Here is a 27,350-nt window from a genome sequence, read left to right as displayed (position 1 = left end):
TCAGGAGATTGAGCATCTGACTCTTGATTTTGGCTCAGGTCATGATTCTGGGATTGAGCTTTGCATCGGGCTCCTCTTGATATAGCCTGCTTAAGATTCTCTCTCTCTCTCTCTCTCTCTCTCTCTCTCTCTCCCTTCCCTCCCTTTGCCCCTCTCCTCCACTTGCATGCTCTCTCACTAAAATTTAAAAAAATAAAAAAATAACAATATTTTTAAGTTGTACAGTACGCTGTTTTGATATTGATATACAAATACATAGTGAAATAGTTACTACCATCAAGCTAACACATCCATCTCCTCACAGTTATTCTTTTTCTCCTTTTTATTTTCATGATAAGAGCACCTCATCTTAAATCTTAGCAGAATTTCAGTACACCATACAGTGTTATCAACTATAGTCATCATGCAGTACATTAGGTCTCTAGAACTTTCTCATCTTACATAATAGCATCTTTGTACCCTGGGCCAACATCTCCCTGTCCTCCACCTCCCCACTCCTGGTAATTACCAGTCTGCTTTCTGCTTCTGTGAATTCAACTTTTTTAGATTCTACATATAAGTGAAATCATGAGACAGTTTTCTTTCTTTATCTGGCTTGTTTCACTTAACATAACGTCTTTAGGTTCTCATTTTTGTTGCAAATGACAGGATCTCCCTTTTAAAGACTAAATAATATTCCATTGTACAGACTCCATTACTTCTTTATCCATTCTTCCATCAACAGACATGAAGGTTTTTATTTACAACGTATGCATTCAGTGTTTTAAATTTCCCTCCAAGCACTACTCATGCTGTATCTCAGTTTTGTTTGTTTGTTTGTTTGTTTAGGAAACTGTAAAGATTAACATAAGTGGATAATTCATTGAGTATGTCTCTCATTGAATAAGAAGCAGTTACCGACACATGTTGACAATGTGTCATATGAGAGGCATTAGGATTGATCTGATTGTGTTCAGTAAATCGTACTAAACTCATAATGATCTTGTAACCTATTTTTGTGACTACCAAGGAGATAGATGGATATTAGTATCATTCAGGATTTGTTTAGAAGTCTTTGCATTCACAAATTTTGATGTGTTGTTATAACGGAATAAATGAATAAAATCCTATCTTAATTATTTTAAAAAAGAGAAAACACAGATCAGTGAGGAGCATGTTTTATGAGACAAGGATAATTATTAAGTTGGGTTTTCACTACTGATGTTTATAGAAAGAAAAAAATTCCTGTTCTACTCCCATCTTTGATAAGGGACGTGTATATCATTGCACTTAATAGTATTTCTGTTTTGGATTATCAGCTGGATTACCAATTTGACTTTCTTTATATAATGTGTGTATTATGCCATAAGTAATTAAATACATGATTATGTGAATAAATAAATGAACATATAAACTGGGATCATGCATGAGTCATCCCAGATAATGTAAAATAAAGATTTAAATGTGCCCAGCTTTGCAACGACAGCATCCATTAAAATTATCTTTTGTTCTGTTAAAACTATTTAAATATAAAGATATCTTTGATATTCTTATTCCTATGTGGTATATTCGACAGTGGCTAGTAGATTATTTAAAAGTGAAAGTAAAATGCTAGACTAATGAAGTACCAAAGTTTATTCTAGTTCTACATAATTAACATGCATTAAAAATCTAGGTTAATTCTACTTTTTCCTTCACAGAATGACCATAAGACAGCAGATGTATTCATTTTCTAAGAAACAAAATATTGGCAGTTATCTCTGTGTGTAGAGAACATAGACACAAATGTAAGTAAGACTCACAATTTCCATCCTTGATTGGGATGCTTTGTTGATGGGTGTTCAGTGGTATAGTAAAAGAGTCAATGTCAGTAAAAGTAATAAAAATCTCCAAATATGGACCCGTGATGGGAATATGTTATGAACCAAAAGCTATGGTTAATCTAGTTTGGCACAATTAAAAAATTGTGATTAAAAAATGGTCATTTCATTCGTTTTCAGAACTATTTAATATTACAGTTCATTTTCCTCCACAAAGGACTTCAACGTTTCCACGTTGGTATAGTCCTCGCCGATAACTGTTTTGAATGGCAACCCATAAGCAAATGGAACACTTTGTTTTGACATGTGAATATAAATGGTGGTGTCCTCACTTTTCATTGAACCACCTTCATGGGAAAATGAGGGGCGTTCACTTTTGAGTGTCCCCTCTCTGAAAGAGAGCTTTGACGCTATCCTTCCTTTCTGATCTTCTACTCTAATAAACTTCTGCCTGCTGCTCAATTAAATAAAAGAAAGCCACAGAGGGACCAATGGTGAATGCGGAATTGGTGGGAAGCATGGGGATGAACCGATGACACGTATGCTCTGAGGTCCATTGTGAAAGGAGATTTAGTCTATTTGCTTTATGGGGAAAGAGCTGTTCATGGGACGATCTTATCCTGGAGTTTTATGATAGTGTTGTCTTCATGGATCAATGAACCAGTCAATAAATGAAGATATAAAGGAAGGAACACGTGCCTGGACCAGTGATGAGCACCTTGGGGTATCTGAAACAGGAGCTTGGATTAAACCCATATGCAGCTCTGAGGTCCGTTACGAAGAGACGTGCAGTTATATCTTGCTGCGGGAGAAGACCACATGGTACCTTGTGCTTGCGCTTTTGTGGTTCTTGGGGATGGATTGTATTTTATTATTATTACTATTAGATTAAAATTTTTTACATTTATTTATTTTGGAGAGACAGAGAGAGAGAGCACAAGTCGAGGAAGGCCAGAGACAGAATTTGACACAGAATCCGAAGCAGGCTCCAGGCTCTGAGCTGTCAGCACGGAGCCCAATGTGGGGCTTGAACTCACAAACCGTGAGATCATGACCTGAGCCAAAGTCGGACGCTTAACCGACTGAGCCACCCAGGCGCCCCTTAATGTTTATTTTTGAGAGAGAGAGAGCGAGAGAGACAGAGATAGAGACAGAGTATGAGTTGGAGAGGGGCAGGGAGAAAGGGAGACAAAGAATCCGAAGCAGGCTCCAGGCTCTGAGCTGTCAGCACAGAGCCTGATGTGGGGCTCGAACCCACAAACCGTGAGATCATGACCTGAGCTGAAGTCGGATGAGCCACACAGGTGCCCCAGATTGTATTTTATTATAAGATTGACCCACAAATAAATAAAATATATCAATGAATGAAAAAAAAGAGGACAATGTATACACTTATTACGGAAAGTAATGCAACATGCGGTAGTATTACTGAAATTTGAAGCTCTGACTTCCAATAAATTACAAATAATGAAAAGAGTATATGGTCAATTGTACAAATACTAAAGAATGTTGGTTGCTCAAGGGTTGCTGAGGGATTCTTTTATTAAGGAAATGGCAATACCCTGACTCTATAATAGTTGGTTACATAACCACATAATTGAGAGCCAAGCAGAGACCAGTGACGAGAATGATTTCCATGACAACACTCATCATTAATCTTTTTTAAACTGATTTTTATTAAAACAATAAAAAAGAAGCAAGTTTGTTACTGACAGTAATGACTGTGGACAGACATAAATTTTGTTTGGTTTCCTTGTCCAGTGGATAAGATCACGGTACCCAGTGTCTTTGTGTAAGAGCAAGAAGGTATAATTTTCTATATTGTTCTCTTTTTAAAAAGTCAGCAAACCATGGACCAATTAGAAATATGAGGATGCCGATTGATCTTAGTTTGCCAATGACAAATAGTCTAGGAACAATTTTAGGCTCTTCCATTTTTTGAAAGGTACATCTGGACCTTTCCGAGTTGTGGTCGTTTGGTTCTGGGCTGGTGTTTAACCATTCTGAGTTTCCTTTAGAAGAATGGTATTATTATTACTCTGAATAATAAAATAAACCAGTAAGTGAGTGGATCCATGAATCCATAAGTACATGTATGGGAGGATTGGGAGATTGTATCTGGAAGCAAATATGGTAAATTCTACACAGCTAAGTCCAATAAAAAGATGATCATGGCTCTCTCTATGTAGATTGCAAGGAAAGTCAGATGTCTCTAATTGTAAAGAGTTTTTATTTTGTGTTGAGCAATGAATTCAATAGTATTCCTTTTGGTTAGTTGAAACTTAACTCAGTAAGATAGCTACCATCCTTGGGTCATTGACAAGAATGTGATATGAAATAGGGCTTCTGCTGAACTATTCCTCTTGACACATTTCAGTTTAAAAAAGCAAACTCGATCTTCCTTGTTTTTACAAATTGGCTTCCCTCCCCGCTTTCCCCTTTGCTTGGTAGAATGAACACATAGCTGATTTAATCATTCTATGATTGTGAAGACGGGGCTGTTAATTCTGTGCCTAAGAAGTGTGAACACTGATGTAAGTGAATATCAGTGTTTGTGTTTAAGGCTTAGATGGGGGTTATTTATGGAAGCCCACTAAATTATTTCAATAAATACGTAGTTAAATAACGTATGAAGTTAAGGAATGCCAATCATGAGCCCTGAGATCGGAATGCATCATGAACTAAAATTTACGAATGCTTTGACGCAGCCCAACTAAGAACCATTACTAAAGTGATGGCGGGCTTTTCACATATTCTCAGAGCAGTCTATCCTCCCATCTCATGCTCTTGTCACATTTGCTTAATCCGTGCCTTCCCCGATGAAGATCTTAGGTGTTAACTCTTTGAGGCTGAAATACCTCGAAAGATGGGGGCTGTTGGTTTTGTCGGTTGTGGGTCGAGATGACGGGTCTGTGGCTGTTGACTACGCCAACTTTAATGTTTCTGCAAGTCAAGTGAGAAAGGAGCAGGTGGACACCAGTCATAAGTGAGGGATGGTTATGAAGCAAGCGTGCTGATTAATCCTTGTGTGTAAAACAGAGATTCACTGTGAAACGCGAGTGACCCTTTGCTCTCCATGAATTGGGGCAATGAGCAGATCTCAGTTGTATTTAAGGCTCCTGTTCTCAGTTTTATGTCATTAAAGGTTATTGAGGGTATAATTCTGATTCATACATCTATGAGTGAATGAATCCATTCAAGAAGGCATAAATGAATGAAGAACTAGAAAGCTGTGCCTGGATCAATGATGCGTATTGGTGGAGGTATCTCAATCGACACCTTTGATGAAGCCCTCTGTGTAGCTCTGAGGTCCGTTACAGAAAAAAACCTGTCAATAGTGTCTGTAGAAATTAGCTAATAGTAGAAGTTAGGAAAATTCAATAAACTTGGCTCAGGCTTTTGTGGCTCATGGATACGGATTATATTATTTCAAGTGAATCAATACATGAGTAAATAAAGAAATGAACACATGAGACACTAAAAGCCTCCTCAGGGACAATTAGCAGAGTGCAGTAAACACTATTACTATCAATACAATTCTGAAGGAAAGTGGAAAGTCTTACTGTGTAATCCTCCTTTATATGGAATAGATTAATATCTGCAGTTAAGACCCAGTGTTTTGAGTTTCTGGAGTTTGCAAAAAATTTTTTTTAATGTTTTTTATTTATTTCCGAGAGACAGAGACAGCATGAGTAGGGGAGGGTCAGAGACAGAGGGAGACACAGAATCCGAAACAGGCTCCAGGCTCTGAGCTAGCTGTCAGCACAGAGGCTGACGTGGGGGTCGAGCCCACAAACTGTGAGATCATGACCTGAGCCGAAGTCAAGATCATGGCCTGAGCCGAAGTCGGACGCTCAACCGACTGAGCCACCCAGGCGCCCCTGCTGGGTTTTTTTATTTTTTAAGCTAAGAGGAAGGAAAGTGTTTCCATCAGTCAATAAACTATTAGATAACCATCTCTTTAATAGGCATTTATAAAGGTGGGAATTTGTAAGCATGATAGATCTTAATCTTGGACTAGGTGGTGGACTTGAGAGTGTTTATTATATTATTTATAACTAAGAATTCTGTACTGGTTTAATAAAGAATAGGAGGCTTGAGTCGACGTTTATTGGTCTCTAGCTCTGCCTGATCAAGAGCTATTAAAAAACTCTGAATGTAGCCTAACTCTGCTTTTTCTTACCCAGAGTGGACAATAGCATCGCTGACTCAGTCATTTAGTAAAGAATTATTATAGAGAACCAGGAGCATGAAGACGAATATAATAAGTAAGTCCCTTAGTTCACATTCTTAGTCTGGATGGGTCGTTCACGGGTCTTATCTGAAGAGTTTCGAAGTAAATAACTGTGCGCTACACACACACGATAAATAAAACACTCCCAAGTATGGATGAGTGATGGGAATGTGTTACAAACCAAAAATTATGCTTAATCTAAATCAGCACCACGGAAGTAATTTTAAAAGAAGATATAATGTTACTTGATTTATTTCGTTTCATAGTCTTTATTTGTTTACTTTTTACCATGGTTGATTTAAGCATTCCCATATGGGTAGAGCTAGCTGATAGCTTTTTGGGGCAGGCCCAGAGGTGATTGGAGATGGCAGTTTCATTATTTTTCATTGAACCATCTTTCACATATGGACAGACTAAATAAAAGAGGGCCACACAGGAAGCAATGCTGGATGTGAGTTTGATACAAAGCAGAGATTTTGACTCATTCACACGTGCAGCTTTGCATCCCCTTACCCCCCAAAAAATGAGTTTATTAGCTCTGTGGGAGAAAAGCCTAGAATTCAAAGATCTTATTTTTGGAATTTTGTGATTGTATTATTGTTTGTGAATCAGAAAATGAATCAGTAAACAAAAAAATTTTCCCAACACGGACCAGTGATGAATGCCATGGGGTATCTGAAACAAGAATTTTGATTAAACCCGTCTGCAACTCTGAGGTCCATTAAGAAAGAACACCTCATTATTCTCTTTGTGGGAAATGAGCCTACAGCATCTCATTCGTAGGCTTTGTGGTTTGGGGTATGAATTGCATTATTATAATACAATTAGCCCATGAATAAAGAAATCTATCAATGAATAAAGAATAAGAGGGGTATGCGTGTACTACTTTTAGGGCAGATAATGAAACATGGATAATTATTAAAACAATTTTGAGATTCAAAGCCCCAGTAAATTAACGGTCAAGGCTTTTATCGCTTTGGTGAGAGGCATATGGTCAACTGTGCCTAAGAATCAATGTTTTGTTCTATGGTGAGGCACATTGCCAATTGATCATCCTATTAAGGAAAGGAAAATACATTTACATAAGTAGTTGATTGAATAAACTATCTAATTGAGAGGGAGAGCAGGGATCGGTGGTGATACTGTTTATATAACCACACTCATGATTAATACAATCTTCTTAGGCAGTTTTATGTAAGCAAACAAACACTAAAGAATCAGCTTGCTATCCTTCTGGGTAATGACATGAGAACAAATGTAAATATTATTCAAGGTACTTCTCTAGTGTGGGCGGGCTGACATACATTGAGTATAATTACAAGTGACAAAATGCATATGCATTTATCTCTCAGTTATTTTTTTAAGTCAGCCAACAATGCATCAAAGGAAAGCATGCAGTTGAATGTAAAGATCATGATGTATTGTGTTTTACACAACTCATATCCATTGGAAGGAAAAGAGTTCTAGGCCTTCCTACTGGTGCATGTAGACATTTGTACATCGTAAGTATTTTGCTTCTGTTTTGAAAGTTGTTTAATTTTTGGAATTCTTTGAGAAAAATGAAGAGCTAGTCTTATTATCCCATGAGTAATTAAGAAGAACAATTAGTGAGCGAATTAATAAATATATTCCATAGGGTCAGGCTTGACAGATAGATCTTCCTGGTCATTATAATTAATTTTCTTCTGTGTACTGCTAGATTCAGCGGTGGTCATTATATTATTTAAAATAAAAAAATCCCCCAAATTAGTAAATATTAAGTAGAGCTCTGTCTTTCTCGTGTTTAGAGAGGGTGTAAGCTAAGGTTCATGGTTACTTGATTTTTGATCATTTAAGATAGTTAAATGTAGACTGATTCTTTTTAAAGTTTGGTTTTTACTCCTCATAATTGATTATCTTCTCATGGCGAAGATCTTGCTTCCGTCTTTGGGAAAGACGGAAGGATCAATGTAAGCAATAGTCAATGTTGATGTATTGCCTGGAGGCTTAGTCATGGGTGTTCATTGTGATGTTTGGAAAGAATTAGTGGATACGAACAATTCAAAGGTGGTGATGCATTGACCAATGATTAAAATGTGTTATGAATTCAGAATTATGATTCATCCATTTCAGGATTACTGAATTTATTGAGACAAAGGATGAAGGACATTTTAGTAATTTTCAAGCCATTTTAATATTCCATTTTATTTTTGGTCCACAGTGGATTCAAGCACTTTTCCACCGGTTGATATTATTGTAGACTGTGAACCCATCAAGCGCGGTGGGGAGGCGGGGGAAGGAACCATAAGAAAGTGGAAACTTTTGCCTTTTCCTTAATTGTGGTACAGAATGGTAGTTCACTGTACCATCTTTAAAATATGGAGGTTAAATGAAAGAGGCCCAAGCAGAGTCCAATGACTAATGGAATTGAGAGGATGCCAAGAAATGGATTGATTCATATTGGCAATGTTGAGGTGCATGGCACAAAGGGACTAGTTCTGTAGCTCTGTAGGAAGTAAACTTTCATGGACATATTCATATCTTCAGGGATCTTGGTCTTATTTTCCAACTCATGCACGTTGACCGTATTATTAATGAATCAATGAATAACTCAACATAGTTCACTGTCAACTTGGTTTCCGTATATCAAGAACAATGTATTAAATGAGGGCACAGAATACCAAAGTCTAGATGGGTGTGTGGGGGGTGTCTGAATAAATTTTTTTATTAAATCCAGTCTGTAACTGAGGTCCATTGCATCTACGGGAAATGTGCTTACAGAGGAAGTTAGAAATAGTCAAGGAATGTGTTCTTGAATTTTTTTGTTGTTGTTCAAAATAGGGATTGTATTATTATAAGTGAATAAATGCATGAATAAGTAGTAAAGATAAGGGCTGTGCCTTCTTTAATTATGAAAGGAGGTAATGGACCAAAGATTACTGTTAATATTATTTTTTGGAATTTTGAGTTAAAATAAAATAGTCTAAGGCTGCTCTTCCTTTGGAAAAGTATAGATAGATACTTGTGAACATCAGTGTTGTTCTGAGGTGGTAGTGAGTTGGTGACATATCTCATTTTAAAAAGGGACAAAAAACTTGTATGATTACATAGCAATCAGCAATACTTAATATAACACATATATTCAATAATAATATTGCAAATCATGATAAACCCATTAGTTGAAAATTATTTTAACAAGCAATCATTTAATACGATCAATAATAAAAAAGAAAATACATTTTTTTTAATGTTTTATTTATTTCTAGGAGAGAGAGAGAGAGACAGTGTGAGCAGGGGAGGGTCAGAGAGAGAGGGAGTCACAGACTGAAACAGGCTCCAGGCTCTGAGCTGGCAGTCAGCACAGAGCCCGACGCGGGGCTCGAACCCACGAACCGCGAGATCATGACCTAAGCGAAAGTCGGACGCTTAACCGACTAAGCCACCCAGGCACCCCAAGAAAATACATTCTTAAATAATTGTGGAAACTTAAAAAAGATCTAAGCATGAACACGGAGAAGGTGAATATAGTAATCGTGTTCATCCTTTTTTATTTAACAAAAAGTAAATGCATTTTGTTAATGATTTCTGTGAGCAAAAAGCCAATGGAGACCCTGAGTATCACCCAGCTTTCTTGTGAAGAATCCTTAGGGTTCGCCTTTATCGGTGCTATTCTTATTAGTGAGTAAAAGAATAATGTTATATCTAAATCTATTATTTAAAATAAGGTAAACCATTGGTCAGTGAGGAGCATATACAATGTATAAAGGAGCATTATTCTGTTCTACCCTCTTGAAGTCCACGGGCCCCTCCTTCTTTCGGGAAGGATCATACAGACTTCATTCTCTAAATACATCTTGCTGTTAACATTTAAATCCAAATGAATGAAAAATGAAAATCCAGTTCCTCAGTAACACTAGTCGCACTTCAAGCCATATGTGGCCAGTGGCTACCACATTGAGTAGTGCTAATAGAGAATATTTCCCTCCCTGCAGAAAGTTCTATCAGGGAGGACAGTGCTTAGATAGAAAGTTGCATGTAATAGTTTTGGGTAGTTGATGACTCTACCATTTTTGTGTTTTCTGTAGGAAAAAAAAGTAGAGAGTTAACTTATCCTTAGACTTATTTTAAAAAGGAGTAAATAAATTCATGGATAAATACAAGAATTAAAGTGTAGTGTGGCTCAATGGTCAGATTGGTTCATGAAAGAAGAATTTAAATTCATTTTGCTAGAGTTTTCCCACTGAATGATTATCTGGACTTTTTTACGATTTGGTAGGTTTCATAGACAGATATCGGTAATAGTTATAGTTCTTTTTGTGTTGGGGAGTAGGTTATAAAAGGTCTTCAGTGTATTAAATCACACTAAAAATTGAGTAAATCAGTAGAGGAAAAGGATAACCCTGTTGTATTGATGAAAATGTGACACCAACCAATATTTCTGATTACTCTACTAATGCAGAACTAATTTCTATTTAAAAATCTAAATTTATACCTTTTATTCTTTAAAAAATCTATCTTGTCCTCCTGAATGAACATTCCACATTAGATTCAGCCATTGTCCAATGAAGAAGCTTGTGACTTACTTCTGTGAGTAAGGGGCAATGTGACAATCGAAGGTGGCTTAGTTTGTATGGTTTGTTCATGTGTGGTCCCTACGGTAGTTGAATAGAACAAAAGGCTTTAGATGCAAAAATAAAATCTAAGAACACCAAGTATGGACAAATGGTGGGAATGTGTTCTGGGCCGAGGAGTAGAAGTAACCCATTTCAGCACAACTGAGATGCATTAAAAATTTTTTTTAATGTTTTATGTATTTTTGAGAGAGAGAGAGACCGCATGAGCAAGTGAGGGGCAGAGATAGAGGGAGTCACAGAATCTGAAGCAGGCTCCAGGCTCTGAGCTGTCAGCACAGAGCCCATTGCGGAGCTTGAGCTCACAAACTGTGAGATCATGACCTGAGCCGAAGTCGGACACTTAACCAACTGAGCCACTCAGGTGCCCCGACATGCATTTTTTTTTTAAAAAGATGGAAGGGATGTAATTGATTTTTGGAACTGTTTGCTATTCCGTATAATTTCTCAACACAGTTGATTTAAGCATTTCCATTTTGATAGAGACCCAGGCATTAACTGTTTAGAAGAAGGAAGATCTCAGAAGAAGGTGTAGCGTATTGACTGTGTCCTAGATGTGGGATACCATTGTGGTTTTCTTGTGGTTAATTGCACCGTGCTTAAAATTGGACAAATTAAATGAATGCGGCGCAATCCTGGGACATTTTTAGTGATGGTATTGATACAAAGCAAGGTTCACACCGAGATCTAGTTTGGAAGCTTTGTGAGAAGTCAGACTAGAGACAGATCATAGTTCTATCAAGTATCTTGTTATGGGAGTTGGTAATTCCTGGGTAAATGAAGACAGAAATGAATGAAGAAAAAGAGTGCCAAGTCTGGACCAATGATGAGATTGGAGGGTGTCTGAATCAAAAATTTTGATTAAAGCCATCTGTGACTCTGAGGTCCATTATTAAATAGTGGCCTCATTTTTTTCCTCCATGGAAATGAGCTTAGAGCAGGATTTCTTAGTGTTCAGATATCTTGATCATGGGTGTACACACTTTATGGGAATAGCTTGAATTTTTGTTAGTAAATCATGCATGACTAAATGAAGAAAAATATAAATGAGTAAATATAAAGAAACCTGGGCATAAATCGATTATGAGAGTATATAATGAAACTGGGATGATTATTACTCATTTCTGAGGCATTGAATTCCAGTGAAATCTGTTTGTAGGGGCTGTTGCCCCTGTTTTGGAAGGAGTAGGTGGACAGATGCATGTAAGACTCAGTGTCATTGCTTGATATAGGTGGTTGTCTGCTGGTGGGTTGTTTATTTTTAGAAAAGGAAAAATTACATGCATAAATAATTCATTAAATATTTAATTGTAAAAAGAATGAGCATAGTTCATTAGAATGTGCCTTATGAACAGTTATTATTAATGTACCTCTGTTCACTGAGTTTTATTAAAAAAAGGAAAAACATCTCATGTTTAAAGCCCTGTGGGGAATGTAATAGACATGTGGAGACAAAACAATGTTATGCAAGTTTGCTGTTAATTCCCAGGTATAGTTAATTCCCAGATATTGATGAATTGTTACATTTGAGTAGATTAAGTCCTAGTCACAGTTTTTAAAAGGGGGCAAAATGTGGCCCAGTAAGGAGCAAAAATAATGATTAATCTTTATCTATACATCAGATGTCTCTTCTTAACTTGGCTATGGGCATCTATGGGCATAGCTATGAAGAGCATTTCTATTCTGGGTTGTTCATGGAGTTACCATTTTGCTAGGGTGTGGGGGGTGTGTGTGTGTGTGTTAGTATACTTGAATGTGTGATCAAGTATTCCCCAAGTGACTCCATAAATGAATAAATAAAACAATGAATGATTGAATTAATATAGGAGTAGGGTCAAAGCATAGAGCTTGGTGACAATCCACCATGAGTCACAAATTTAATCTCATCTATTTCTACACAAATTGAGTTCTTGAAAAAGAAAGACGGTCTAGGCTATTGCCTAATTGGATAAGGGGTGTGTAGACAGATATGTGCAATAGTTAAAGTTTTTATTTTTATGTGATGAACTCAACAGTGTTCATTATACTATTTAAAATTTATAGTTACATCAACAAATTAAAAACGAGTGATGTTCTTGGATCAGTGACAAGAGAATCAGCTTCCTGATTAATTTTGTACCACACACCTGTTGTCCTTTAAATCAATCTAAATCTAGACTGTTCATTGTTTTGAAATTGGCACTTGACTCCAGAATGAGACCATGGCTGATTTAACCAGTGTCTACTGATGAAGACCTTGCCTGTTACCTTCTGGGTAAGGAACCTACTGATTAATGTAAGGATGAGGCAAACGATCTTGTCAATTGCGGTGAATTTTTCATTAACATTCACTGAATGATTTAAATGAAGCCATACAGAGATCAGTGATGTGAATGTGCTATGAAACAAAGATTGCAGTTAATCGGATTCGGTACAACTGAGGTTAAAAACAAAATGGAAGACATTCATTTTCAAAGCAGATTACTAATCCATCTTAGTTTTGCACTGCATTTGGCTTCAACGTGTATCCAGTAATAAAATCGAGGATGGCACTGTCAGTGTGGTTATTCCTAGCCACATGTGGCTATTTAAATCTAAAATAATTACAGTTCAGTGAATTTTAAATTTAGTTTTTCAGTTGCACTAGCCCCATCTCAAGGACTCAACAATTACATGTGTCTCATGGGGACCGTGTTAGAGAATGCAATATAGCACATTCATATTCTGATATGTGAATATCAGCTGTTGGGTAGCTCCTTGGTGAAGGAGTCCACAGAAAGATGGCTGATGGTTGGAATAGGATGCAAGGATGTTAGTTGATCCATACATACCTCACTGAGGGCCACTGCAAAAGACATCTTTAGGGAAGAGGTCTAGTTTATGGGAAAAGAGCCTGTAAGTAGACCTTGGTCACATCCAAGATCTTGTTCTTGGCTTTTTTAAAATTCATGGACATGATTTTCTTACTGTTGGTGGATCAAGGAATGGATCAATAAACAAAGGTATAAATGAAGAAAAATGGATCAATGATGAGTACCCTGGGGTGTCTGAAATCAAGGATTTTGATTAAACCCTATAACTCTGAGGTCCATTACAAGAAGATTCCTCTCTTTGGTGTCTATGGAAAGCAAGTTTATTCTAGGAGTTAAAAATACTCGGGAGTTTGTGCTTGGGCTTTTAAGTATTATATTTTGAGTAAATCAATGCATGAATAAATCAAGAAACAAATAAATGAATAAAGACAACATGGGTTATTGCTGGTACAAATATGGGAGTATGTAATGTAATATATGTAATCTAAGAATCAATGTTAATAAATTTCTGAAGCGCTGAGTTCTGGTAAAATAAATGGATGAAAGCTCACCCTTTTGGGTAAAGAGAATTTAGATAAATGGACGGAAGAACCCATGTTGTTTGGCTGGGTTGGGGCGTTGGTGTTTTGTTTTACTAAGAGAAGTACCAAACATTTACCATAAATTAATTATCAATTAAATAACTATGTAATTGAAAGAGGGCTTACACGTGGACGTTTGTTGAGAGTGTGTCACATGACCAGTTACAATTAATCTAATGATCTTCACTATGTTTTGTTTAAAACAAAACAGGAAAAAAGTATCTGATCTTTTTTCTGTGCCTAAAGAGCATATGGACAGGCATTAATATCGTCTTGTTTCTGTGGAGTCACAAATATTAATGATATTATTATAAATGAATAAAAGAACAAGTAAATATTTTAATCAATTATTTGAAAGAGGACAAAGCATGGGCCCTGAGGAGTGTATGTTCTGAAACAAGGACAGTGATTAATCCAGTTCCACACAAGTACTCTCCAGATAAAGAAAGTAAGACTCATCCTCTTAGATGATGGGAATGGTGACTATGCTTAGATTGACTTTCTTTTTCTGGCTTGGTGCAGTTTCTTTAAAACAGCAGAAGATAAGCGACTCCATATGTAACTATGTTCGTACGTTACCTGTAGGAAGGTGAGAGAAGCATAGGCAATTGCTGAAAATGTGGCTGAATCTAGGATTCAGTTCTTTCCAAGCAAGATTCATTTAGAAGGAAGACAGAGCTCTTGCCTGGCTGAGGAGGGGACATATAAACAGATAGGAGTGGTTGTTGTGGTTCATTTTTTATTTTTTTATCTGGTGTTGGTTTCAAAGGTGTTCATTACATCAGTTAGATTTAATGCTTGAATCAATCAAGCAATAAATATTCTCTTCAATGTTTTAATACATAAGGAGCACTAAGGCTTATTTCTAATCATTTATTGTTGACTTGCACTCAATTAAGATATCACAATCTAGACTGTTCTATATCTATCGGTCCATCCATCATCTACATAATTGAACCTTTTTTTTTTTATATTTGCTTTATACTCTACAGAATGGATGCACAGTGAATCAATTGTGGAGTATAGAAACTTGTGTAAGTAACAGCCAAGGTAATTGCTTTTGGTTTGGTGGTTTGTCATAGGTGTGAACTCCATTATTTAAAGGCAATAAATGGCTACATATACTAATAAAATGAATTAAGGTCATGTGTGGGCCAGTTCAGCACATCTGTGGTCAATTAAGGAGAAGAACACAAAACTATTTTATTCATTTCCACAGTTAATTATTCAATTAATGAATGGAAAACATATTATTCAATTTGAATTTTGAATCACAGTTGATTTCAAACTTCTTTATTTACAGAGGCATAGTTTGGTCACAGTGAAATAGTAAAATGGGGTTAATGTGAACTATTATATTAATCTATACAGGAAACATTGTAGAAAACTAGCGAAGGATGTACATCAGGGATATCAGGGGGCTGTAATTCTACACAGCAATGTTAGAGATATTAAAGGATCTTGTCTCAAGTTGACATGACCTTTAGGCATTTTATTATTATGTGGGGATTGATGAATTAATCGTTAAGACATGCACATAAGATTGAACATAATGAAGGCCAGTCCTGGATGATGGGTAGAGTATGAGTCCTGCATGATGGATGCTATGTAACTGGAACTCTGAGGTCCAGCATGATATGAAATCTGGTTTATACCTTCTACTGGAAATGATCCAATAGACAGATGTCAAGAATATTTAAGGTTCTTGTTCTTAGTTTGTGTTCACGGAATTTGATTCTATTATTGTAAAGGGATCAACAAAAAGAATCAAACAAGCCCATAACTAAAGCAAGGAAATAAAGCATTGTCCAATTATGAAAATGTATGTTGAGGTCAGAAATACTATTTATCTATTAAAAACACTGAATTCCATTAAGAAATAAATGTCCTAAAGGTGTTCTATCTTTGGCTAAGGTTAATATATGCACAGTGTATATATTAACCTTAGCCAAAGATAGAACACAATAGCCCAATTTCTTGTTTGGTCAGGGCCTTGTTCAATGTTGTATGTTATTTAATGCATACCTAAATGACAAGTGAAATGAAAGGAGGCATACAAAGATAAATGGAGAGAATATTTCAGTTTCTTTCTCATCTGTTTTGTACTCTTAGAATGGATACTCCAGGCCAGTCGAAGCATCTCCATGGTCATGAGCTGTCTGTTGCCTAGGAGCAGAGACTAATGTGAGTGCGGCCAAAGTCTTTGTCTTGGCCTGGGTGGTTTTTAAAGGATCTAAGATGGCCAACCATGGCTCAGTGTATATATGGCATCGCCATGAACAGTGTGTTAACGATGCCAAAATTAGGAATGATTAATGAGAGATATAATCAATGTGGTAAATGATCCCGTAGACAGCTATTACAGATCCTTAAAAGCATTATTCTTAAGTTTTTTTGATCCAGAGTTATTTAATTAATTATTAATGAAATGAGGAATTAATCAATAAGCAAAAGTAGAAACGAGTGGAGAAGTAGAGAGTCAGTTCTGGACCATGATGACCACTGGTGATGTATGAATCATGGATGATGAATATTACGTGTCTGAAACTCTGAGGTCCAACAAATTAGAAATCTAGTGTGTGCCTTCTGTTGGAAATAATTCTATGGACAGATGTAAGGAGAACACAGATTTTGTTCTTCTCTTTTTCTACATGTACATAGTTTTGATTTCATATTTATAAATGGATCAATGATAGAACCATAAAGAAATATATACATCAGTAAATATGAAAAGAAGCATTGTTAAACTCCAAAAAAAAAGTAGTGAAGCAAGAAATACTATTAATATGAATTGAAATCACAGAAGTCCATTAAGAATTAAATGGACCAACCATGTTACCTCTGTGCAAGGATCGTACAGGCACTGATTAATCATGGTCACTTCTGTTCTCACGGACCAGTCTCGTGGGCGAGGTTGTGCATGTTTTTAAAAGGAGAATGTGTACATATTATGAAAAAACAATAATCAAATGAATGAGTGAAGTAAATGTGAAAGCAAGGCTAAATGGAGAGAGTGTTTCAATTTTTAAAATCCTTTCTCCTGCTTTGTACTCCTCAGGATGGATACAGTTAGGCTGATTCTCTGTGGTAGTCTCCATTGTTAGGGACACAGACTAATGTGAGTAATGGTCACAGGGCTTTTAGTTTGGTTACTTTTTAGAAAAAATATTCACTGGTTTAATANTTGATAAACCATATACACAACATTGAAGATAATTAATATAAGAAATATACTCATGCGATAAATGATTATATAGGCGAATGGAAGGCTATTTAGGGCCATTATTCTTGTGTTCTTTTTTTTAGTTCATAGGTATTTCTTCTATTATCACCAGGGAATTGGTAAATTAATTAATAAATATTGATGGCAATGAAGAAGAAGAGGCCCAAACTTGGATCGATGATGAAGGCTGGTGCCGTATGAATCACGCATGATGAATGATACGTGTCTGGAACTCTGAGGTCCAACACATAGGAGATCTAGTCTACTGCCTCTTTCAGAAATGATCCTATAGACAGATGTTAAGAGTATACAAGGATCATGTTCTTGGCCTTTGTGCTTATGGATTCCAATTCTATTATTATTATTGGATATATTAAAATTCTAACTAGCCAATAAACAAATATAAATAAATATGAATAAGTAAAAGATTGTTGAATTATAAAAATGTGTCATGAAGTAAGAGAATCTATTAATATGGTTCAAAGGCGTTATTTCTTTGGCTAATGATTATACAAAAAGTACAAGTAACAGTCATGGTTCTTATTCTGGCTCGGTGGCAAATTTGACGTTCACGATCTTAAGAGAAATATTAATACATATTATCCCCAAGTAATTAATACCTAAAGTGCCCACTAAATAAAAAGTTAAGTGCAAGGATTGCATAGAGAGTTGGAGATATTGTGTCTCAGCTTTTGTTGTTTTTCTTCCCGTTCTGTCTGCTTTATACTTCTCAGAGTGGGCACTCCGAGGTGATGAAAGCATCCTCCATGGTTATGAGCTCTATATGTAGGGGATGGAGATCAGTGTGAGTACAAAGTTCTTATTTTTGGTGGTTTATTTAACATGTTGACTGTCATATTAAAAATATTTAAATATAATAAAAAAGGCCAGCCCCATGATAAATAGGGAATTGACATGAAACATTATATTGATTAACCAGTGTTTGCAACATTGTAGATGATTAATGAAATATATATTCAAGGAGGCAGCAATGATTCTATGGACGGATGTTAGGGATACTTACGGGTCTTATTTTCAAGAATATTTGACTCATAGATATTTATTTTATAGTTATTAATTTATTGATAATCATTAATAAATGTAGAAGTGAGTGAAGAAAAAGAGGGCCAGTTCTGGACCAATGATGACCTTGTGGCGTAGGAGTCATGGACGATGAATACTACGTGTCGGGAACTCTGAGGTCCAACAAAATAAGAAATCTATTCTTTACTCTCTGTTTCAAGTGACCATATTGATAGGTGTTAGTAACAGACAAGGATGATGTTCTTGTTCCTTGTGTTCATGGATTTTGATTCTTTTAGTATAGAGAAGTGAAAGAGTCAATAATCCAATACAAATAAATATGAATAAGTGAAGTATTGTAAAATATGAAAATTAAGAAATACCTAGGTGGTTGAGTCAATGAAATGTGGAAATCAAGGTGATGAAGATAAGGTCTAAGTTTTTTTGTTTATTTTTAATATCACCTTCTGTTTTGCACTTCTCAGAATGGATGGAGCTGGAGCTAATTTAAGGACTGTTCCATGGTCAGAAGGTGTCTGCTTGTCTCAGTGTTTGGTGTATAGAAAAAAATGTGAGTTTTTATGGGTATACACTCTGTATTTGAAAAGTATGAAATATAATAAAAGAAAGCCACCCATGGTCCATTGGGAAATATGGAGTTGATATTGTATTGCATTATTCTTTGATTAATCCCCATGTGAAACTTTGAGGGTGATTAATCAAGAATATACGTTGATTCTATGGACGGATGTAGGACTGTTCAAGGCCTGTAGCCTAGGTTTTTTTGTTTTTGTTTTTGCTTATAGGTGTTTATTTTATTACTATCAGATAAATTGGTGAGTTAATTAATAAACAAAGGTAGATAAAAGTGAGGAAAAAGGCCAGGGGTGGACCAATGATGACGGCTGGTGGCGTATGACTCACTGATGATGATTACGTGTCTGGAACTCTGAGGTCCAATATAAAAAGAAATCTAGTTTATCACCTCTGTTAGAAATGATCCTATAGACAGATTTAAGGTTTCACAAGGATCTTGTTCTGGGGTCTTTGTGCTCATTTATTTTGATTCTATTATAATACGTGAATCAACAAAAGAATCAATATAATGTTTATATAAAATAGACGAGGGGGGTAAAGCATTGTACAGTGATGAAACATATAGTTAGGCAAGAGTAAGAGAAATAGTTCAAAGGTGTTACCTCTAGGTAAGAATGTTATAGACAGTATAAACAATGGCCAGTATTCTTGTTCTGAGTTAATGGAAAGCTCAATGTTTTTCTTAAGAAAAAGTAAAATGCATATTATCCCAAATTAATACACAGCATTATTACTGGGAAATGAAATATAGACACAAGGATCAATAGAGAAAATATATCAATCATGTTATTATCTACTCTGCTTTCTACTTTTTAGAATGACTCACCCAAGGTGGTTTAAATTGTATGCCTGTAGGAACATGGAAACCCAACGTGAGTAATAGTCAGTGTTTTCATTACACTTTGGGTAGTTTCTTAAGGGGATTCTCTGTAATATTTAAAAACAAGTATTGAAGGGGCGCCTGGGTGGCTTAGTCGGTTAAGCGTCCGACTTTCGCTTAGGTCATGTTCTCGCGATTCGTGGGTTCGAGCCCCGCGTCGGGCTCTGTGCTGACTGCCAGCTCAGAGCCTGGAGCCTGTTTCAGTCTGTGACTCCCTCTCTCTCTGACTCTCCCCTGCTCACGCTGTCTCTCTCTCTCTCCTAGAAATAAATAAAACATTAAAAAAAAAATTAAAAAAAAACAAAAAAAAACAAGTATTGAATATAAGAGAAAAGACCACCCATGATCCAGTCTTGAAATCGGAAATGTATGAAATATGATGTTGATTCATCTACCTTTTCAACAATGAGGATGATTAATGGGAGATTATGGGAGATTAATGGGTATCCTTATCATTTTTTCTTTAGAATCATTTCAATGAGGCAATGACTCTACAGAAAAATGGTAAGGATACCAAAGGCCCTTGTCCTTGGGCTTTTGTGATTCAGAGTTAGTTATTTAATTACCATAGTGAATTGATGAATTAATTTTTAAAAAATGTGTATGACAATAAAGAAAAAGAGATCCAAGCGTGGACCAATGATGACAGCTGGTGGCGTATGAGTCGCATACGATGACTGCTACGTGTCTGGAAGTCTGAGGTCCAAGACGATGATCCTATGGATTGATATTAAGAATATACAAGGGTGTAACTCTAGTAATCAGGGATTCATGAATTTCTATGTTATTAATGTAAATGAATGGATCAATGATAGAACCAATCAATAAATATATAACCAAATAAAACCATAGAAGAAGTCTTCTCAACCATGGATGTATATGTGGTGAGGCAGGAACTACTATTCATATAAACCAACGAAACTGATGGAGGTTAAGAGATAAATGGATCAAGGGTGTTACTTCTTTTTTTAAGTATCATAACATTACATTTACACGTATGCTTACATGTGTGTATAGATTAGGAAAAATAATAAATACCTTTATGATTGAGTAAATGAAATGAGGAAAACAAGATCAGTTAAGAGAAGGCCTCCATGTCTTTTATCATCTTCTCTGCTCTGTACTCCTCAGAATAGGTACATGACTGCAGTTGGGTTGAAGCACGTCTCATGGCCACACACTCTGGTTGCCTCCGTGTCTAATGAGCATAGAGGCCAACGTGAGTACGAGTTAAAGTTCATGTCTTTGAGAATATATTTTCAGGTGTTCACTGTATTCTTAAAAGTGTAAAATATAATAAGAAATGCCAGCCATCATGAATGATAAATATGGGATTTATCTGCTACGTGACATGTATTAATCCACATATGGAACTTTGATGAGCATTCATGTGAGAGATATAGCAGTGTGGCAGATCATCCTATAGGCAGATACAGAGTATTCATTGCTCTTATTCTTGGGTTTTTGTGACTCAGGGAGTTTTAAGAGCTAATATTAATGAATTCATGGATTGGTCAGGGAACTGATGTAGATGAGAATGAGAAGGAAGGAGGCACAGATCTGGACCAATGATGATAGTTGGTGGCGTATGAATCATGGATGATGACTATTACGTGTCTGAAACTCTGAGGTCCAACACAAAGAAAGACAATCTATTGCCTCTATAGAAAACACTGCAGTTCATTAAGAAATGTAAATGGTTCACATGTCTTACTCTTTGGCTGAGAATGATATATAGACCATGAAAAACAGCCAAAGTTTTTATTCTTAGTATTAGGATTGATATTGTTCATTTTTTAAAGAGAAAAAGAATTAATATGATCCCAATTCACTGTGTTCCTAAATGACTCACTGAATGTAGGTAGGATGTGTGGATCAATAGAGAGTATCTCAGTCTTGTTATTATCTGTTCTTCTTTGTATTCCTCAGATGGATACACTTGAACTTATTTAGGTGTTTGGCCATGATTGGGTGCCTCATGGATGCCCCTTTGTGTAAGAGGATGAAGACCAATGTGAGTGTCAGTCAGGTTCTCCGCCTGCTTTAGGTGGTTTGTGTAGTATACTCAGTGTCATATTAAAAATTCAAGGAAGTCCAGACACAGCTCAATGGTAAATATGGTGTTGACACGAAACATGTTAACTAACCAGTATTGTCCATAGTGAGGATCATTAGTGAAATAAGTATAGAGATTCAACAGACAGATGCTAAGGATACTGAAGGATCTTGTCCTTGAGTTTTTGTGATTCCCAGAGGCTTATTTTATGATTATTAATTGCTTAATAAATTGACAGTAAACACATGTAAGTGAGAATGAAGAAAAGGAGACCTGAGTGTGGACCCGTGATGACAGCTGGTGGCGTATGAGTCATATACGATGACTGCTACGTGTCTGGAAGTCTGAGGTCCATCCAACACAAAGATTTCTAGTCGGTTTCCTCTGCTCAGAATATTCCTATAGACAGGTGTCAGGGTATACAAGGACCTTGTTCTTATTCAGGAATTTTAGGAAATATTACAGAAGTTCAATGGCAGAATAAACCAATGTATAAATGAATAAAGGTGAACAAGACAAAATATTGTTCATTACTAAAATATGTCATAAGGAGAAATAGCATTTTTTTCTCCAAATTCTTATTTATTTATTTATGTTACTTTTTATTTATTTTGAGAGAGAGAGAGAGAGAGAGAGAAAGCACATGAGTGAGCAGCAGAGGGGAGGGACATAGAGAGAATCCCAGGCAGGTGGACCCTGATGTGGGGCTTGAACTTAAGAATCATGAGATCATGTCCTTAGGTGAATTCAAAAGTCAGATGCCCAACAAACTGAACCACCCTGGTGCTCCTCAAATTTTTATTTAAATTCTAATTAGTTAACATGTAATATGTTATATAATGTACATGTAATTACATGTACATGTAACATGTAATATGTTTCAGAAGTAGAATTTAGTGATAGAAATAATATTAATGTAAGTTAGAATGGATAATAAATGGATTCAGCATATTTTACTTATTATTTATTTATTTTTGAGAGAGAGAAAGAGAGAGGGAGATAGAGAAAACAAATGAGGGAGGGGCAGAGAGGGAGAGAGTGAATCCCAAGTAGGCTCCATGCTGTCAGTGCAGAGCCCGACTCTGGGGCTCCATCTTAGGAATCAGGAGATCATGACCTGAGCTAAAATTGAGAGTAGGACACTTAACAGACTGAGCTGCCCAGGTGCCCGTATTTTGTATTTTGACTAAGGGTGATATAGATAGTGATCGGTAACAGTTCATTATGGGGTCATGGGAAGAAAAGGCAAATAGTTAATGAAACTCTCATAGTGTTGTGTGTGACAGGCGGTGGCTACCCTCGGGGCAAGCACAGCATAATGTACAGAGAAGCTGGATCACATGTTCTGCACCTGAATCTAATATAATGTTGTGTGTCAATGATACCCAATAAAAAAAAGATTTTTAAATGAAGTAGTGACCCACACCGGTGCTCATGTGCCTTGAAAACATTATGCTAAATGTTAAAAGGCAGACAGAGAAGGTCACCTCATGCATGACTCCATTTATATGAAATGTCCCAAACACATAAATCCATAGAGAGAGAATAAGGATTGGTAGTTTCCAGGGTCTGGGAACCGGGGGGGTGGGGAGAGATTGCTTAATGAGTATGGGATTTTATTGTGGTGTCATGGAAGTACTTTGAAACTAGGTAGAGGTGGTGGTGCAAGATATTGTGAAAATACTAAATGCTATTGTTTTGTTGACTTTATTGTTATTATTAGTAGTAGTAGTATTTAAGTTTATTTATTTTGAGAGAGAAAGAGAGTGTGAGCAGGGGAAGAGCAGAGAGAGCAAGGGAGCAAGTCCCAAGCAGGCTCCACGCCGATGGCACGTGGTTTGATCTCATGAACTGTGAGATCTTGACCTGAGCCACAATGAAGAGTTAGACACTAAACTGACTGAGCCACCCAGGCACCCCATCCATGATTTGTTAACTTTAAATAGCTAATTTTGCCTCGATTAAAAAGCGAGAGATCTTTATAAGAAAAGTCAGTTATTAAACTGAAAATGTTGGACGTTTGATGCTTATTTTATAGAGGGAAATGTTACCAGACTTTGAAAAATAACTAAATGACCACCTATATGAATGGTGGAAAGTATGGATAAATGGAGAGAATGTCTCAATCTTGTTACCACCTTTTCTGCTTGGTACTCTTCAGAACAGAACCCCAAGCTGATGTTAGCTTCTGCCCTGATCAAGATCGTCATGTTGCTTCCATGCTGGAAAGAGACCAAGGTGAGTAATGGTCAAAGTGGTCATAATAGATCGGGCCATTGTTAAAAGGTACACATTGAATTTTTATTATGGAACCTAATTTAAAGACGTTAACTCTGCCCCAGTGAGAAATAGGATATAAGACATGATTCTGATTCAATGAAGAGGTCAGTTAATGAAATGGAATCAGTTTATGTGGGAAATGATTCTACAGAAAGATTTTATTTTATTTTTTAAAAACTCTTAATGTTTTATTTATTTTTGAGAGAGGAAGACAGAGCATATGTAAGAGAAGCAACGCAGAGAGGGGGAGACACAGAATCCGAAGCAGGCTCTGGGGTCTGAGCTGTCAGCACACAGCCCGATGCAAGGCTCGAACTCACAAACCATGAGATCATGACTTGAGCCAAAGTCAGATGTTTAACTGACTGAGGCACCCAGGCGCCCCGATTCTATAGAGAGATTTTAGAGATTTGAAAGGATCTTCTTAGATTTTGTGATTCACATGTTTATCATTACTAACAGATTAATGATTTATTTGATACCGATGCAGACATGAATGAAGATAAAGGGACTCAAACCAGAGCCACTGATGGCGAATGGTCGCACATGCATCTAGATGGTGAATAATGTGTCCCTGGAGTACCGAGGTCCAACACAAGACATAATTAGTCAGAGCCCCCTTTTGGACATGCTCCTGTAGATAGATATCAGAAATATACAAAGATCACGTTCTTACTCTGGTCTTTATCATATCAATTTAGATTTATTATTATTAATGGATCAATAATAGAACCACTAATGAAATATAAATTAATAGATAAAGAAAAAGAGAGTAAAGTGTTGTCCAGCTGTGAATATATGTGGTAAGGCAAGCATTATGACTAAAGATTGAAAACACTGATACCCCTTAAGGACTAAATGCATCAAGTGTGGGTCACCTCATAAAAACTCATAAGGAAGAGTTTGAGTTTTTAGGTCAATCTCAATTTTGAGGTTGTTCCTTTGGTTAAGAGAAATAACATTTGTAAGTCCCTAAATGATAGGATAAATGAAATGTGGAAAAGAATGATCATTTCAGATTAGGTCTCATATATCACATGCTCTGTTTTGTATTCCTCAGGATGGACACACTCAAGCTGGTTGAAGAACTCTTTCATGGTCACAATCCCTATGAGTGAACAAGTGTTCCATGTGTGCAGAGACCAACGTGAGTAATAAAGTTCATGTTTTCATTTGACAGGCTTTAAATAAAGGGGTATTTACTGTGTTATTAATAGAATGAATATAATGCAAAAGGCCAGCCATGGCCAGTGATATATATGGAAGTATTACCGAGCATTATATTTATGAACCCATTTATGATAGACTAAGGCTAATTAAGGAGAGACATCAATATGGTAGATGAATCTCTTGACAGATATGAAATATTCAACATTCTTACTCATTTTTTTGGTGAATCTTAGGGTTTTTAAAATTAGTATTAGTGAATTCAGCAATTAATGAAATAATATACAAAGAATGAAGAGGAAGAGACGGAAATCTGGACCAGTGATGACGGCTGGTGGCGTAGGAGTCATGGACGATGAATACTACGTGTCTGGAACTCTGAGGTCCAACAGAAAAGGAAATACAGTCTCTTACCTCTGCTTGAGAATATTCTATGGACTCATTTGAGGCATATAAAGGGACTGTGTTCTTAGTTTTCTTGAATTTTGATTCTTTTATTATCAATGGATCAATTCAAGAATCAATGTAGAAATATTGAAAAGTGAAAATGTAGAGCATTTGGGGGCATAGGTACTCTTAGTATATGTGGTGAGGCAATAGAAACTATTCAAATGTATTGAAGATACCAAATCCCATTAGGAAGAAAGAATGGTTCATGTGCCTCACCTCTTTAGTGAACAGTGACAGAGAAATTCTTTTTCTGGGTCTGTAGCAAGTATGAGATGACTCATTTTTAAAAATAAAATGATAAGCCTTATTCTAAATTAATGTATTTCCAAATGATTGACTTGTAACGTAGACTTTGCAGAACGAGATCATGTTTCAGTCTTGTTTACACCTACTTTGCTTTGTGCTTCTCAGAAAGAAAACACCTGACTCGATTTCAGCATCTGCCATGTTCAGGTGTTCCAGGCGCTCTGTGTGGGAGCCTGAAGTCCAATGTGTGTAATCATCAAATTTCTTGTCTTGGTTTGGAGGGTTTGTTCAGGGTATCACTGGAATTATTCACAAAGTATTTAATATAAGAAAAAAGACTAACTGTGGCCCAATGACCAAGTTGAACCTTTGTGAAACATTATGATGATCAACCTACCTTTACTGCAATGAGGATGGTTAATAAAGAAGTATATTTTGTTTTGCCAAAGAAACATGAATAATTTTTATTTATGTAGGTTTTGTGTAGTTTCTTATGACTCTAAATAGCTTATGCATCTCATAAAGCTAAAAAAATGGCTACTTCTTTGGTTGGGGAAATAATTGTCATATAATATTAGTTTCAGGTGTACAACGTAATTCAATATTTGTATATGTGTGAAGTGACCACCACAGCAAGTCTGGTTAACACCCACCACCGTGCCTTGTTACACATTTTTTTCTCTGTGATGAAAAGTTTTTAAGATTGACTCTCTTAGCAATTCTGACAGACAGTACAGTCACCGGTGTGCTTTTGACTACCTTCACCTATTTCACCCACCACTCCCCCTGGCATGACCATTCTATGGTCATGAACTTTTTTTTTTAATTATAATTTTTGTTTTCTTATTTACTTTGAGATGATGTACAGAAGAGAGATCATACGGTATTTGGCTATGTCTGACTTATTTCACTTAGCGTGATGCTCTCAAGGTCCATCCATGTTGCTGTAAAATGGCAAGATTTCCTTTTTTATGGCTGAATAATACTCCATTTTATGTTTTTGTGTGTATGTATGTGTATACATCTACATATTCATATACATATACACATATACACCGCGGTTCTTTATTCACTCATCCATTGATGGACACTTAGGTTGCTTCATGTCTTGGCTATTGTAAATAGGGCTGCTGTGAACATGGGGGTGCAGATACCTTTTTGAATTAGTGTTTTCATTTTCTTCGGATAAATACCCAGAAATTGAATTACTAGATCATATGGTAGTTCTAATTTTAATTTTTTGAGGATCCTCCATCTGTTTGCACAGTGGCTGTACCAAATTACATTCCCACCAACAATACACAAGGGTTCCCTTTCTCCACATCCTCACCAGCACTAGCCTTTTTGGTGATATCCATTTTTTTTTTTTTTTTTTTTTGACAGATAGTTTTTTTTAGAATTTGTTTCTACAT

General features: G+C 36.3%; 2 long non-coding RNA genes, 13 other non-coding genes and 1 pseudogene across 16 annotated transcripts in view; all 16 read left to right on the top strand.

The window, feature by feature from the left end:
• The first annotated feature begins 1,678 nt into the window (after positions 1-1,678).
• Positions 1,679-13,732, top strand: LOC144245558 (uncharacterized). The gene is made up of 3 exons (XR_013339301.1): positions 1,679-1,766; positions 5,987-6,067; positions 12,836-13,732. It is a non-coding gene; the product is annotated as an uncharacterized LOC144245558 (long non-coding RNA).
• Positions 2,500-2,574, top strand: LOC144245594 (small nucleolar RNA SNORD113/SNORD114 family). The gene has a single exon (XR_013339322.1). It is a non-coding gene; the product is annotated as a small nucleolar RNA SNORD113/SNORD114 family (small nucleolar RNA).
• LOC144245599 (small nucleolar RNA SNORD113/SNORD114 family) lies at positions 5,037-5,114 on the top strand. Its single transcript, XR_013339324.1, has one exon. It is a non-coding gene; the product is annotated as a small nucleolar RNA SNORD113/SNORD114 family (small nucleolar RNA).
• LOC144245645 (small nucleolar RNA SNORD113/SNORD114 family) lies at positions 6,681-6,755 on the top strand. The gene has a single exon (XR_013339365.1). It is a non-coding gene; the product is annotated as a small nucleolar RNA SNORD113/SNORD114 family (small nucleolar RNA).
• LOC144245635 (small nucleolar RNA SNORD113/SNORD114 family) lies at positions 11,460-11,533 on the top strand. Its single transcript, XR_013339356.1, has one exon. It is a non-coding gene; the product is annotated as a small nucleolar RNA SNORD113/SNORD114 family (small nucleolar RNA).
• LOC144245643 (small nucleolar RNA SNORD113/SNORD114 family) lies at positions 13,642-13,714 on the top strand. The gene has a single exon (XR_013339363.1). It is a non-coding gene; the product is annotated as a small nucleolar RNA SNORD113/SNORD114 family (small nucleolar RNA).
• Positions 13,733-15,010: 1,278 nt separating the features above from the next.
• The window catches only part of LOC144245556 (uncharacterized), a 25,129-nt gene continuing 12,789 nt past the window's right edge, over positions 15,011-27,350 (top strand). The window contains exons 1-10 of one of the 2 annotated variants that reach the window (XR_013339299.1): positions 15,011-15,050; positions 16,129-16,200; positions 17,974-18,044; positions 18,748-18,833; positions 19,676-19,731; positions 20,871-20,958; positions 21,669-21,753; positions 23,957-24,033; positions 25,136-25,222; positions 25,479-26,361. This is a non-coding gene — a long non-coding RNA (uncharacterized LOC144245556). Of the gene's footprint in view, positions 15,051-16,128; positions 16,201-17,973; positions 18,045-18,747; positions 18,834-19,675; positions 19,732-20,870; positions 20,959-21,668; positions 21,754-23,956; positions 24,034-25,135; positions 25,223-25,478; positions 26,362-27,350 lie in introns of those variants that run through there. The other variant, XR_013339298.1, reaches the window with a different exon arrangement.
• On the top strand, positions 15,583-15,647 carry LOC144245653 (small nucleolar RNA SNORD113/SNORD114 family; annotated as a pseudogene).
• Positions 16,503-16,576, top strand: LOC144245620 (small nucleolar RNA SNORD113/SNORD114 family). Its single transcript, XR_013339343.1, has one exon. It is a non-coding gene; the product is annotated as a small nucleolar RNA SNORD113/SNORD114 family (small nucleolar RNA).
• On the top strand, positions 17,410-17,484 carry LOC144245619 (small nucleolar RNA SNORD113/SNORD114 family). The gene has a single exon (XR_013339342.1). It is a non-coding gene; the product is annotated as a small nucleolar RNA SNORD113/SNORD114 family (small nucleolar RNA).
• LOC144245622 (small nucleolar RNA SNORD113/SNORD114 family) lies at positions 18,374-18,446 on the top strand. The gene has a single exon (XR_013339345.1). It is a non-coding gene; the product is annotated as a small nucleolar RNA SNORD113/SNORD114 family (small nucleolar RNA).
• On the top strand, positions 19,151-19,222 carry LOC144245611 (small nucleolar RNA SNORD113/SNORD114 family). Its single transcript, XR_013339336.1, has one exon. It is a non-coding gene; the product is annotated as a small nucleolar RNA SNORD113/SNORD114 family (small nucleolar RNA).
• LOC144245608 (small nucleolar RNA SNORD113/SNORD114 family) lies at positions 20,372-20,446 on the top strand. Its single transcript, XR_013339333.1, has one exon. It is a non-coding gene; the product is annotated as a small nucleolar RNA SNORD113/SNORD114 family (small nucleolar RNA).
• Positions 21,301-21,375, top strand: LOC144245606 (small nucleolar RNA SNORD113/SNORD114 family). Its single transcript, XR_013339331.1, has one exon. It is a non-coding gene; the product is annotated as a small nucleolar RNA SNORD113/SNORD114 family (small nucleolar RNA).
• Positions 22,076-22,150, top strand: LOC144245609 (small nucleolar RNA SNORD113/SNORD114 family). Its single transcript, XR_013339334.1, has one exon. It is a non-coding gene; the product is annotated as a small nucleolar RNA SNORD113/SNORD114 family (small nucleolar RNA).
• LOC144245607 (small nucleolar RNA SNORD113/SNORD114 family) lies at positions 25,557-25,631 on the top strand. The gene has a single exon (XR_013339332.1). It is a non-coding gene; the product is annotated as a small nucleolar RNA SNORD113/SNORD114 family (small nucleolar RNA).

Source organism: Crocuta crocuta, unplaced genomic scaffold, assembly GCF_008692635.1.
Source record: "Crocuta crocuta isolate KB4526 unplaced genomic scaffold, BGI_CrCroc_1.0 scaffold299, whole genome shotgun sequence".
NCBI lineage: Eukaryota > Metazoa > Chordata > Mammalia > Carnivora > Hyaenidae > Crocuta > Crocuta crocuta.
Note: the sequence above shows the minus strand (reverse complement) of the source record. Positions and strands in the feature narration are given on the sequence as shown.